Source organism: Mustela lutreola, chromosome 7 (assembly GCF_030435805.1).
Source record: "Mustela lutreola isolate mMusLut2 chromosome 7, mMusLut2.pri, whole genome shotgun sequence".
Classification (NCBI taxonomy): domain Eukaryota; kingdom Metazoa; phylum Chordata; class Mammalia; order Carnivora; family Mustelidae; genus Mustela; species Mustela lutreola.
In genome coordinates, this window is record NC_081296.1 from 74710682 (window position 1) to 74725439 (window position 14758).

Sequence of the window (14758 nt, forward strand, 5' to 3'; positions counted from 1 at the left end):
CACTTTAACACATCATGCATGCACGCAATCCCTTCTTCCTTCCCCCTTTTGCCCCATAGTATTTATCACTCTCTGAAGCATTGCGTGTTTTATTTGTTTTGATTGTTTATTGACCATCATTTTCCACTAGAATGTAAGCTCTGTGAGGACAGGGATTTTCTTTGATTGTTTTGTCCACTGCTGGGTAGTCCCAGTGCTTGGAACACTGCCTAGCTCATAGCAACCCCACGATAATTACTGTTGCTATTCCAAATAAACATGCTAAGCAGGTGCTTTACTCAGTCTAAAACTTCACTGATAGCTCACTGCCTCCTTCGAATACCTTCTGTGCTCTCTGACTTTGCTCACATGGTTCTCCCTATTTAGCATGCCCTTCTCATCTTGAAACTCATTTCCTCCCCTTCCTGGATGAAAAGGATCCTCCTCAAAATTCCTCCGGCTTATTGTGCCACATCCTGCCTTAAATTATTTGTGTACTATGTCTAATTATTTATATAATTATTTCCTTTCTTGGAGCGTACACTCCTTGAGAACTGTGTTACTCAACGGTGTTTGTTGAATGAACCAATGAGCTTCCCTTGTTACTGACTCAGACATTTATCAGAAGAGGAGAGGTAATTAAATGATAGATTTAAATAGCAAATCCCCTAGCTCCAGCAAGAATACAGGTTGCACATGAGTCAAATAAAAACAGATGATAACACCCAAAATTAACTCTCAGGTGAGGAGACCCATCATGTCAAAGATCCACAACTATGAACTGCCTTGTAGATAATCTAGTTTAGTTAAGAGTGACTTAGGAGAAATGATTTTATTGCACAAATCAACTCTGAGAGTCAGGTAAAAAGTTAGACATGACATGCATTTTTATGGCAGTCAGGTCTTCAGCCTCAGCCAGCTAAAAACAGGAAATAACTTCCCAGATTTATTATGATGTCCTTCGGATTATTTTCATTAACTATTCCCAATCTCAATCTTTATTGGAGGACACTATCTTATGATAGTGAAAACAATGAATCTCTGACACGTCCCCTTCACTCGGATACACTATATAACCTGAAACTGAAAAATCTCCTTCAATTCAATGGTTTTTTTCACCCTGCTTTTAAAAACTTTTGTTAACAAGCTATCTAGATTTTTCAGGTCAGTGACTCATATCCTTAGCTCCCCAAACCTAGGTTCTTTCTGGAATGTCCTTTCTGAACCAGCAAAAGCTTTCTTCATCGGCAGGGCCTGATTTTTTGAAGCCAGGAATTTATGAAGCTCAACCAGTGAGCGTATAACTCTTCCCCATCTTGGATATGCTACCAGTTCTCTTTAAGGCTTCCAACCAGCATGACTGAGTGAGACATGTCTCATGAGTCTCAGAAGGGAAAATAAGAAGCTGGAGTTAAATAACGAAAGCTGGCAGAGAGCAAGCCTCTGAAAAAATTCCTGTGCCAGAGAATACCATAAAAAAAAAAAAAAAAAAAAAAAAAAAGCATACGTTGTAGATGAGAGAATTTGATTTTTTTCCTTTTCTTGACTTTTAAATATTTTTACATACATTACATCATAGCAATAAGAGCAGAATAGGAAAGAAAGAAAATCACCCACCAACTCATCTTTCTAACAAATGAAGAATTTTTTTTTCTAGTTGCTGCCTATCTATATGCATAAACACCTACATGACAGTTTTTATTTATGTAACCTGGAGACTCTCAGGCCTATTGCACATTCAAGTGTCAGCCCACTCTCTGGAAATAAAGTAGGAAGAAATCACTGCCTACCTTCTACCCCCATTCTGGGGCCTTACTCAGCCTGAGGCACCCAGGAGGTCCAAAGGCCCATCACTGACCCTGGAACACAGCAGGGTTTCTCCACAAGACCTCAAATATCATTTAAATCCCTTTAAACAATAGCTGGAATCCTCATTTGGCGATCATATCAAATCCATACTTCCTTGCCAAACTATAGAGTTCTTGCATTATCTCAGCCTGTGGATAGAAGGTAGTATTAGTGATAGGAAAAAAAAGGGTAATAATATTTTTAAAAAGGTATAAAAATCCTAAAAGGTATCAGTACATCCATGTAGTGATTTCATCCCCAGACCCATCAACACCAATGTCAACAAGAAACTACACGAAGTGTTTTTATTGTCTTACTTGGTTATAAAACCCTAGCCTCTTCCCCAGTCCTTCCACAATCCAAGTGGGCAGAATTCTTAAGGAAGAAAACTGTAGCAATTTTCAGCTTGTCGTTCCGGCTGACCCACTCCCTTTCTTTATGTGGACTTGTAACAGGCCGGCCATTCACCTGCCAGCTGACCTTGGGGTCTCTGGATTCCCAGCCATGCTGAGCCTGAACAGGTTATATTTCATAGGCTCTGAACTGGTCAAGGTCTCTGAAGGAGAAATAGTAGGAGCCATAGCCCCTAGCTGTCAAAAATAATGATCTGTTAAGGTTATCCACAATGACCCCTTATGAAGTAGTAATAGTAACAAGATGCCTACATCCATTGTGCCAGAAACGGTGATGATTCCTTTCCAGAAAGTATCTCATGAAATCTTTACAACAGTACATGAGGTAGGAATCGGTGTCCTTTTTTTTTTCCCCCAGAAGGGGAAACTGAGATTTACATATCTCAGTTAGGTTCCATAAGAGCTATTAGAGTTAGAATGTGGCAAGACAGGAATTGGAACGCAGCAAACAGAGGAGCCTGTCTGTAAGGAGACCACGCTGTCTTGCTGATGAGAGGGCATGCAGGGACGTTAACAGCTTTGCTTTGGCGCTCAGGCGTATTCGGTGCCCAGCTGGGCAAGGGCTCTTAAATGCTGCATCTTATCGCGTGTGCTCGGACTCTGACCATGACTGGAGTCACACTGTTGAGTTCTCATTCCAGCCTGAAAATGCCCTGGGGTAGAAAATAACCTTACACTTAGTGAACAATCATACTGGGACAGAGAGAGGAACTAAAGCTTCAGGGGAAAGGTCCTTCTGACAGGTTCATGCAGCAAGCACCAGGAAGTGGTTGGGGATGACCCAATCAGCTGGGATCAAAGACGAACGGCAGCTGCACTGCTCCAGAGACTCAGATGTCCATATGTCTGGTAATATACTTTGCCAAGGGCACAAGAAAATCTATGGTCTCCTTCGCAGACGGTAAATGTATCTGTTCCAAAAGATGGGAAACCAGTGTGTTTGGAGGAGGAAAGGAGGGGGACAGAAAACGCGCATCCAGGAAAAGAGAAAGGAGAGGAGAAATCAGAGCAGTAACTAAAGCAGGGACAGAAAGAGGCTGCAGGACGCAAAATGGGCATGGTAGGAACTCTTCCTTTTTCTCAGTCTGCCCATCACCAAAGCCCGAGGGCTGAACCAGTGAGGACAGAGCGGAGGGGCACACACCTGCCCTGCCCCCATCACCCCACCTCACCAGGTCTCCCTGGCTTTCTCTCCAGCTCTTCCTCCCCCATTCTGCCATTCCTTCCTCTTTTCCACCTCTCCATGCTTTCCTTTCTTTTCCTCTGCCCATTTTCTCAATCTGTAAACGCTCTGCTCAGAAGCATAGAGCGCTGAAAGGGCGGCCAGCCCTGGCTCTAGCCTGTGACTCCTGACTGTGTTGTTATCCTGGGAAATGAGGGGAGTGGGACATTTAAGTCCAAAGCATGCAGTGTTTCTGAGATCCCTGAGATCAGGTCCTGAGGCTTGGCAGTGGATAGCACCGAAGCACTTCCAAAGGTGTAACTTGGTTCTGCGCCTGCCTACTCCACCCGGGACCCCGTGACACCTTTGAAGTACGTCTTGTGTAACATCTTGCAGTTCCACTGCTGCAGGGGAAAGATGTTTGCTTGCTATGGGAGTCTGTTACTTAGTGCTATTAAGTGTTACTCCTTCCAAGATCTAGTTTGATGTTTTTGTGCCTTTGTGTTATTGAAATTGTATGTTGGTATGATTAAGTTTGGACTTAGTTTCAAAGCATTAAAATCTTTATTTTCTCACTAGAGGAAAGTCTGTTCTGAGGGAAATCTACTTTATTCAGAGGGGAAAGATGTAATGCTACTATATAGAGAGATATCAGGTGGTAAAAGTCACTCTTTAGCACCGTTGGTAAGAGTGCTAGGCCATTTGTTCATTCAACACATAGTTAAATATGTCAGCAGTGATATCTGCTCTAAATAAAATTAAAGTTTGGTAAAGGAATAGTATATATAGGTGGGCTATGTTAGAATGGTTGGTCAGGGAAGACCTCACTGAAAAAGTGACGTTTAAGCAAAGCACTGAAAGGAGGGGAGTGAACCATGCAAACACTGGGGAAAGAATGTTTCAGAGAGAAAGGACAGCAAGTGCAAGGGGCCTGAGATAGAAATGAGCTCAATGAGCTAAAAGAACAACTAGTTCTAATTTGAAGGCCAATCAAATTAGAGTAGACTTTGGAGGAGAGCAGTATAGTTGCAGAGGTACACGAGCCTGTAAGGCTATAATAAATAATTTTTTAAAAGATTTTATTTCCTTATTTGACGAGAGAGAGAGAAAGAGCACACAAGCAAGAGGAGCAGGAGACGGAGAAGCCTGCTGAGCCTGATCTAGGACTCCATCCCAGGACCCTGGGGTCATGACCTGAGCCGAAGGCAGACACTTAACCATCTGAACCACCCAGACGCCCCTGTAATAAATAATTTTGATTGGGTTGTAAATGTGATGATGAATCATTGGAAGGATTTGTTTTAAAAAGATCACTTTACCCTCTGATTGAATAGTAGAGGAGAACTCAGGCAGAAGCAGGAAAGCAAGTCAGAAGACTATTAGGGTAGCCAAAGTAAGAGAGGATGGGGGTTCTCAGGTTTGGGATATATATTGTAGAGAGAAAAGGACTCGATGGATTCGGAAGTGGGTTGTGAGGGAAAGAGAAGATTCAAGATCACCTTTAGGCTTTTAGCTTGAGCAATGGGTAAGTGATAGAGCCATTTACCGAGATGAGAAAAGTTTGGGGAAAAGGCAGTAAATCCAGTGTTCAGTTTTATGAAGTTTGATATAAGTTTGAGATTGCCTAAGACACGCAAGTAGAGATGCCAAATAGGCAGTTGAGAGGTGACATTGACTGTGAAGTTGACTAAGACATACTTATTACCACCACTGCTGGTCAATAGTTAGACACTTGAATTTCAAAAAAGGATTTCACCTCCTATCTAGATCACTGAAGTTCACCCTACAGAGCCCTTCTCTCCATTTCAGTGCTCCTAGGGTGGGGAAGATCGGTATTAAATGAGATATTAAGGAATCACCTGGTTTATGGAGCTCACAATCAAATCTTCCAAGAGTGTCTCTTGAGCAATGACTATTTGACATTTCAAAGGGCCCCAACTAGAGAGATCATGTGCTCCTTTAAATGTCGTCCATAACCTAAACAGAACTCTGGCCTACAGGAGCAGCTGAGCATATGGATGAGTGTTCCATAATATCAGCGATCATTTTCAGGCATAGTAACCACTTTTGGAGGATGTGGTGAGTAACAGATTTAACAGTGTGGAGCATGGATTCTGCAGGAGGAAAGGGCACCTTGAAAGAACTAATACTATTCAAAGGACCATGCTGGATGGAAGCCCAAAACTCATGCCATAAGGTCACATTATGTGACATTAGATGATCTGGATTACTCACAGAACTCTAAAGCCCATGGACTGTATCGCATTGAGATTACATGCTTCCGGATACTTCAGAGTATTTAACAGGATTAGTAAATAGCCATGCACGCAAAAATGGAAGATTTTTCTCAGCCATGGCATTTCAAGAATCAGTAAAGACTTTTCCCACTCTATTTTCTCATGAGGTGTCTTGCCAGAATTACCAAATAAGCCTGGACTTCTTTAACATTGCAACGTTCACACAGCTGAGCTTGCCAAGGCCTTCTTTGTGTAGATACTATCACTCATCCTTTATAGAGATAGAGTCTTCTGGGAAGGAACATAGAGACCTGGGGCAGAGCATGCGTGCCATTAGAAAAGTCTGGTCAGGAGTGCCTGGGTGGCTCAGTGGTTAAATCCTCTGCCTTCAGCTCAGGTCGTGATCTCAGGGTCCTGGGATCGAGCCCCACATCGGGCTCTCTGTTCAGCGGGGAACCTGCTTCCTCCCCTCTCTCTGCCTGCCTCTCTGCCTACTTGTGATCTGTCTGTCAAATAAATAAATAAAAATCTTAAAAAAAAAAAAAAGAATCTCTTATGGTTTAAAATAAATAAATAAAAAAGAAAAGAAAAGTCTGGTCATAAAAGGTGTCAGTAGAAATCTCAAGGTATTTCCCAAGAGACTGAGAGCTTATAAAGTTCTTTCTAGCTTTGTCCTCTTTTAATTGGTTCAAGTCTGTTTGGCATCTTGTCCTTCAGAGGAGTTGCTTACCAGTCAGACCCTGTTATCGCACTCATTCATTTGAAAGCTAGGTGAGTGCATTTTGCTGTTAGAAAAACATAGAAAGAACTTGGTTATCTTATTAAACAAGGTCTCTTCAAATCAGTTGCATGTACCACCATGCTGTATGTCAGTCCTATGCCCAGGCTCATTAACTGGGCCTATGCTGTGAATGGGCAAGGTTAGAGTTTTACTAAGTTTATTAAGTAGACCTTCATTAAGTTTCAGCAGTTAGTTAACACCATGTTATTTGCAAGTCCAGAGAATGAAGTTTGATATAAGGCTTGACCTAGCTCAAGACTCCCAGTGACTTATATTTTTCAAATTGAGGTAAAATTTACATAACGTAAAATTAACCATATTAAAGTGTACAATTCAGGGGCACTTAGTATATTCACAATATGGTGCAACAAGCACCTCTACCTAGTTCCAAACCATTTTCAACACCTCCAAAGGATACCACTCTCTGTTAAGCGGTCATTCCCCATTCCCCTCCTCCCCAGGCCCTGGAAACCACTGCCACTAAACTGTTATCCTATTCTGGATAGTTCATATAAATGGGATCATATAATATGTGATCTTTCATGTGTGGCTTTTTTCACTTCAAATGACTTATTATTGAAGATGAGACTGCAGATCCCCAAAGACTCACCCTCCATCATCCCATCATTTCTGATATCTTTAGAATTTTCCCATGCTTGAGGGAGACCCTGGGTCTCCAGGATTTCAGATTGAATGAGGCGTGGATGGATTCCCGGGAAAACCTCAGGAAGTTCTAAGTCATTTTAACATATCAAGTATCTGAGACAAATAACACCCTCAGCATCTGGAGATTTTGGCAATGATGCAGTACATACGATCTTTGATGCACTTATTACAAAAACAGTTGCTCTGAAGAGAGTGTATAATGTGCTAGAGCCTAACGAAAGATGTATTTCCTGACTTCAAGCTTCCCATAGTCCACTGGAGGAAAAGAAAAGACAAATGATCAGACATTAAAATACAATGTAGTAAGGACTGTGACTCAGTTAAGCGCAGGGTACCACAGGCTCACATGTGAAAGTACCTGTTCCTATAGGAGATGTTGGAGGGCTACTCCTTATACTCCATCTTTCCTCCACAAAAGGCTGAGTCCTTGTGTTGCTAATGGAAAAGCAGGTTTTATACAACATGAGGTAATACTTTTCAGAATGTTTAATGGTTGTTGACTTTGGAGACCGTCCTAACTTATTGCATAAAGAGTGCTGTTGCCATGGGTACTTCTCCTTAGATTACTAGTGTTCTGCGTAGCCATTGATGCCAAGCAGTATTAAGGTACAAATTGCAAACTCAGGATAACATTCCTTATGGTATGGGACCGGACATTTATTGATTGACTCAGAAATCCTTGCTAGTATTGGAAGAATTATTTTCTACTTAAACTCTTCAACAATTTAAACTCACCACAGCTTTTGAGGGGACTCTATTCTAAGAATAATTATGTTCTGTCTCAGCCCTCTGCTACAGTCTTAAGTCTGCCCCCATTATTTGCAACATACATGCGTTACTACACATGGCCTTGCTGTCTTTGCTCAGGATCAGTCTCAAGCTGGACGGCCGCTAATGGTTATCACCATGTCTGTAGCATTATGGACACACCCACTTTTATAATATTTAAATAAAAATAGCTCTTGGGTACCAGCCTCATCTCTCCTTGTCCTCAGAAATTTTAGGCTTCCCTTTCTCCTAGTTACTTCTGATTCTGATGTCCTGCTCCTGCTGAATTCTCAATCATTGCCCTGGGTCTCACCCGTTGTACTTACTGAATCTTTTCTGCACCACATCATCCCCATACTGGACACATTTGATCTCTCTACTCCCCAAAATGCTACTTATCAAAGCAATATCCAAATAATTGGAGACAACTGAAAATGTTCTAATGCAGGACAGGACACCAAATAACTTAAAATTGCATATTGTAGCCAGTTCCAAAGTCCCTTTGGCCATTTCTCTCACTTTTTTTTTTAACCCACCTCTTTTTTCTCTCCCTTAATTTCCCTCAGAATTCAGATTTTCTCCCATTTTATTATTATGCAGAGCCCCCCAGTTCATTCTGATGCATGCAAAACTTTGAGAAGCCTTGACTTAGGCAAATGTTGACTATACACAGTAAGTACAAATATGCAAATCTACTTCATCATATTTAATGGTTGCATGGGTTTCATTATTCCATACTCATGTGCATTTATGTTGTTTCTGATTTTAATATATGAATATACATCAGAAGAATACATGTAAAGATTAAAACAACCATGAGAAGATCTAGCTATTTTATTTTATGTTTAAAGATTTTATTTATTTATTTGAGATAAAGAGAAAGTGAGAGAGAGCACAAGCAGAGGGAGCAACAGGCAGAGGGAGAAGCAGGCTCTCCACTGAGCAGGGAGCCTGATTCAGGGCTTCATCCCAGGACCCCAGGATCATGACCTGAGGTAAAGACAGACACTTAACTGACTGAGCCACTCAGGTGCCCCAAGATTTAGCTATTTTAGATGAAATTTTAAAAATTCCTTCAGTGTTGGAATATTGTTTAACAAGAAATACAAATTGGAAGAGAGAATGTTCGGTAAGCTAGCAAAGGGAGGGAGCTATGCATTCTCCATAGAAGACATGGAGCTCACTGTGGTGGGTGAGAAACTCTATAAGGTTAGGGGCTATGTCTGATTCATTTACTTTCATATGCCCAGTTCCTTGAACAGCACCTGACACCTGAACAGCTTAGTAAGTATTTCATGAATGAAAGGATTAAGTAAGTGCTGCTGAGTCTGAAATTGTATAGGTCAAGTCCTGGGCCTTGAACTTTTGGACTATCCAGGACTGTAACTGAGACCCTACTTCATGCCCCAGAACTTGTCTGCCTCTGGGAGATGCCCACGACAACACCATAGTGAGAAGCCAAGAGTGCCTATCAGCACTCCTTTCTTCTGAAAGACCTTACCTTTCACCCATCAGTGAGCAGGTTCAGCAGTCTGATTCTACACCAACTGAGTCATGGAAGGTACCAAGCAATTATTGTTACTTTTTATTTAGTTTTAATAATGGTATAGTTTCATGCAATAAACTGAAAAGAGCCAAAGAAAGAATAACGGCATAATAATCACGGTTGACCCTTGAACAATGTGGGAGGTTAGGGTTGCCAACCCACAGCACAGTCAAAATTCTGGATATAACTTTTGAGTCCCTAAAAACTTACCTCTTAGTAGGCTACTGTTGACCAGAAGCTTTACCAATAACATAAATAATTGATTGACATATATTTTGTATGTTCTGTGTATTATATACTGTGTTCTTACAATAAAGTAAGGTAGAGAAATGAAAATGTTATTAAGAAAATCATAAGGAAAAGAAAGTACATTTACGGTACTGTACTGTATTTATCAGAAAAAAATCCATGTACAAGTGGACCCATGCAATTCAAGCCCATGTTGTTCAAGGGTCAATTGTATATATATATATATGTATATATATATATATATATTCATACATATATATAACTATATATATATAAAATACAAACACATAAATATATATATTTTAAAAATATATGAAATTTATATATATCAAATAATATATTTAAAAATCATCAGGATGGGAAATTTGAAGAGTGGGGTACAAATGAAAGAAGATGGGCCATCAGCTGGTAATTAGGGAAGCTGAATGGTAAGTAGGAACTCATAATTAATATACTGAATATATATTTATAAAGAATAGTGTAATGATTATATCATTCTCTCTTGTTAAAAAAGTTCTTCAAGTCATCAGCAGGTGCTGTCCTAGTAACCACATGCTGATTCTCCCACCTGTACACCAACTCCTGGATATATGTCTCTTGTTCCCTTTTGTACAGCAAAGCACATTCTGAATCACAGTCCTTATATTTTAATGCACTTAATACCATCAATCATTTCTTCTCTTCCCTATATCATCAATCTCTACCTCTTTTCCGGATTATTTGGCCTCAGTCTTTTTTTTTTTTTTTAAGATTTTGTTTATTTATTTGAGAGAGAGAGAGAGGGAGAATGAGAGAGAGAACATGAGAGGGAAGAGGTCAGCAGGAGAAGCAGACTCCCTGCCAAGCAGGGAACCCAATGTAGGACTCGATCCGGGAACTCCAGGATCACAACCTGAGCTGAAGGCAGTCGCTTAATCATCTAAGCCACCCAGGGACCCTTGCCCTCCATCTTTTAATATAACTTAAATGTCTCCAATATTAAAGATCAAACAAACATATACCCTTCAATTCAGACACCTCCTTCGGTAATTGCCCTATTTTATTCTGTTCCAGAACCTCCAAACTTACCGAAAGTTGCCTATTTTTCTCTTTATATTTCTTGACTTCTCTTTCAATCTACTCTGGTCTGGCTCTTTCCTCATTCATCAAGAATGATGGATATCACAAAATTCAATGTGCATATTTCAGCTGTTAAAATAACAACTTCAGCCCAGATAGTCTTCTTCTTCAGAGAGACTCATCTCCCAAACTTTGGTGACATCTCCATTTAGATATTCCATGGTTGCCCCAAACTCAGCACGTTCCAAATAGAACTCATGGTCTCTCTCCAAACTTGTGGTCCTTCATTTTGGTGAACCACCAATAATTATCCAAACAAAAAAACATACGAACCATGTCATTTTATTTTTAAAACGGCTTTATTGAGGTGTAAGAGATATACCTCAAAAAATACACACATTTACCTGATCTGCTTTTCTGTCATTATAGGTTAGTTTGAAGTTTTTATTTATTTTATTTATTTTTTAAAAAGATTTTATTTATTTATTTGACAGACAGAGATCACAAGCACGCAGAGAGGCAGGCAGAGAGGAGGCTGGGGAACCAGGCTCCCTGCTAAGCAGAGAGCTCGATGCGGGACTCAATCCCAGAACCCTGAGATCATGACCTGAGCCAAAGGCAGAGGCTTAACCCACTGAGCCACCCAGGCACCCCTCGTTTGAGGTTTTTAGAATCTTATGGAAATGGGATCATATAGCATGACTCTTTAATCTGGCTTTTTTTTAGTCAACATAACTATTTTGAAATTCATCCATGTGTTATGTGTATTAATAGTTCCTCCCTTTTCATTAGTGAGTAGCATGCCATTTTATTTTAGGTCATAATTTGTTTATTTATTCCCCTGCTGCTGGCCATTTGGGTCGTTTTCAGTTTTGGGCTCTTATAAATAAAACTGGTATAAACATTCATGTACATATGGACATATGCTTTCATTTTTCTTGGTCCAGTTTCTATGAGGGGAATGTCTGGGTTGTATGATAGGTTTTATTTTTTAATTTATTTTAAAGAATTTATTTATTTGAGAGAGAGAGATATCAAGAGAGTGAACGAGAGAGAGAGCATGAGCAGGGGAGAGGGGCAGGGAGAGAGGGAGAAGAAGACACCCTGCTGAGCAGGGAGCCTAATGCAGGGCTTGAGTCCAGGGCTCTGGGATCATGAGTTAAGCCTAATTAAGACAGACGCTCAACCAACTGAGCCACCCAGGCACCCCTGGTAGGTGTGTTTTAATTTTATTAGTATTATTTATTATTTATTTATTACTGGGAGAGGACTTTTTAATTTTAATTTTTAAAGAAACTTCTGACTTTCTATAGCAGACATGATTGACTACCTGCCCAACATCTCACCCTCTGCTTCCTATTCTTCATTGTCTTCTCACTGGCAGAGGCTGAAAGGTAACATGTGCTTTCCCAGCACCCTTTGTAGCTGCAGCTGGGTACATGGCTCCACCTGGCCCAGGGACCTGAAGTGAAGTCGACTGGAGGTGTGGGATAGGAATGTACCAGAAAGATCCTTTGCCACTTCTGTGTTGATACCCCTTCCCACAGAGGGGAGGGTTCAGAGAAGCAAGTGGTCACACCCCCTTGAGCCTGCAGCCTCCTTCCACATGAGCCTCTGGGTACCCAGGGCCCTGAATTCCCTATTCTCACTAGCCCAAGCGCCTCCACAGCTTTAGAAGGCTTCTTTTCCTTCTGCCCCCTGATGGCAGACTGCTGCTGGCCTGCTCCTCCCTAGACCCCAACAGGGGTGGCCATTTGCGGAAGGAGATGCTCTGAGGGGTCCACACCCATGTGGGTAAGGTCTCAAATGGTGAGGGATGTGGTATGCAGTGGAGAGTGTTGGGAAGGCTCCCTTTGCACCCTTGCCCAGAAAAAGTTAGAGATAGGATACTCAGGTCTGCCTGTGACACTAGAAAGTTCAGCAGACATTCTGGGACCATGAGGCCTACAGCATCAGAATGCTGAGGACAATCCTTAATGGCACCTTGGAGCTCCAAACCTTCCCAAGCCGCCTGGCCCCTGGTTTATGTCACTTCTAGTTAAGTCCTTTGTTTCTAGAGGCTCAAAGCATCCTGACTGATACTCTCCATTTCTTTCTCGATTCTTTCAGTAATCACACTTTTACTCCCCTGTCCTTAAGAATGCTCAAATCTGTCCACTTCTCTTAACCTATCTGTTACGACAATGTTATAGCAGGACACGTTATCTGATTACTGCAGATCCTGAAGGTTCTGCTCATGGTACAACAGCTAAGTACGTCTTTCATAGAGTCACCGCGTTCAAATCCCAGCTTGCTCCTTACCACCTTAGTGGCTTCTCTGTGCTTCAGTCAAAAGTACTTTCCTGCCAAGATTGTCGTGAGCGTTAAATGCAATTAAAGAAAAAATGTCGAGCATTGAGCACAGTTCCTGGTTTTACAAAAAATATTTGTTACGTTTCTTTTTCAATATCCCCATAATTTGCTTGCATTGGTTGTGTTTTTTTTTTTTTTTTTTTTTGGAAAACCTTTCCTGGACATTTCCATATCTAGTTAAATCCTGCTTGTTTTTAAATTTCAGTTGAGGTGCCAGCTCCTTCAGGAAAAGTTTCTTGATTAACTTACACTTCTACTTTTCTTCCCAGAGAACAGCTGCTTTACCTCGCCAAAGTACTCTATCATGATGCTTATCACACTTTGGGGTTATTATTATTATTATTATTACTATGCTCCTGAATCCACAGTAGTTAATGATGAACTCTTTGAAGGCAAAGATGTTATCTTTAGCATTGAAAAAATTTGCTGCCATGAAGTCCCAAGAGGAGACAAGTGTTAGTTAAAACTAGGAGATTGACATACTGATACTGTAGGATTCCAATGAATAATGAAATCTGGAAAAGGCAATGCTATAGAAAGAGGAAAATGATCAGTAGTTGCCACTGATTTGAGAGGATGAAGGGATAAGTAGATAGAGCACAGAGGATCTTTAGGGCAGTGAAAGTACTCTAGTGCATAGTGTATGGTGGGTATATGTCATTGTATATTTCTGGAAACCCACAGAGTATACAACATCGAGAATGACCTTAATGCAAGTTATTGACTTTGGCTCATAATAATGTATCAATGTAGGCTCATCGATTGTAAACAGATGCACCACTCTGGCACAGGGTGTTGATAGTTGGGGAGGCTATCATGTGCGTGAGAAGAAGATACATGGAAACTCTCTGTACTTTCCAGCTCAATTTTGCTGAACCTAAAACTGCTCTTTAAAAAAAGTACACACATTCCCACACACATGAGGCGCCTGAGCAGATCTCATGAAGTGAGTCAGTTTGACATGCATGCCTCCTGCGTGCGCGATGTTGGAGATGTCACAGTGCAGAAATGAAATCATTCCTGCCTTTGTGGAAGCAGACATTAAACAAACATGATTATGCAAACTATCCCTTATTTACCATTTAAGAAATGCTATGGAGCACAGATCTTCCCCAAGAAAGTACAACTAGACAGGGAGAAGTTAATCCAACAAAAAGGCTATTTAAAGGACCTAAGGACCAAAATGAGCCGTGTGTTCCAGGAGCATGCGCCAGAGAGGAGAGTAGGTACAGGCAGGCCAGACTAGTTGGGACATGGTGAGCTAAGAAGATGAGACTGAGGAGGCGAGTGGAAGGCAGACCATATAGGGCTCAAAGCCATGATTAGGGTTAGGAGCTGGGGCCCAAGGCAGTGGGAAGCCATCAAAAGAGAGAGAGATGGTCAGATTGGAATTTAAGGGAAAAAAAAAAAATCTCTCTGGCTTCTGCATTAGCGAATGGATCAGAAGGGATCATCTCAAAGTGACTGGACCAGAAAAGAGAGAATGTCATAGTCCAAGGGAGGATGAACCTATAGCAAATGTGACCTACTTAGCTCCTTGTGGATGTGCACCATGTGGGCATGAGGGACACGGATAGTGGAGGAAGACAGTGGAGAAGAGGAAAAGTGTGTGGAAAGGAAGGAAATGTAAGCAGGCAGTTAACAGAGGGACAAAGCTGAATATATTAACATAGATCATAAAATAGAATGCTTTTAAAT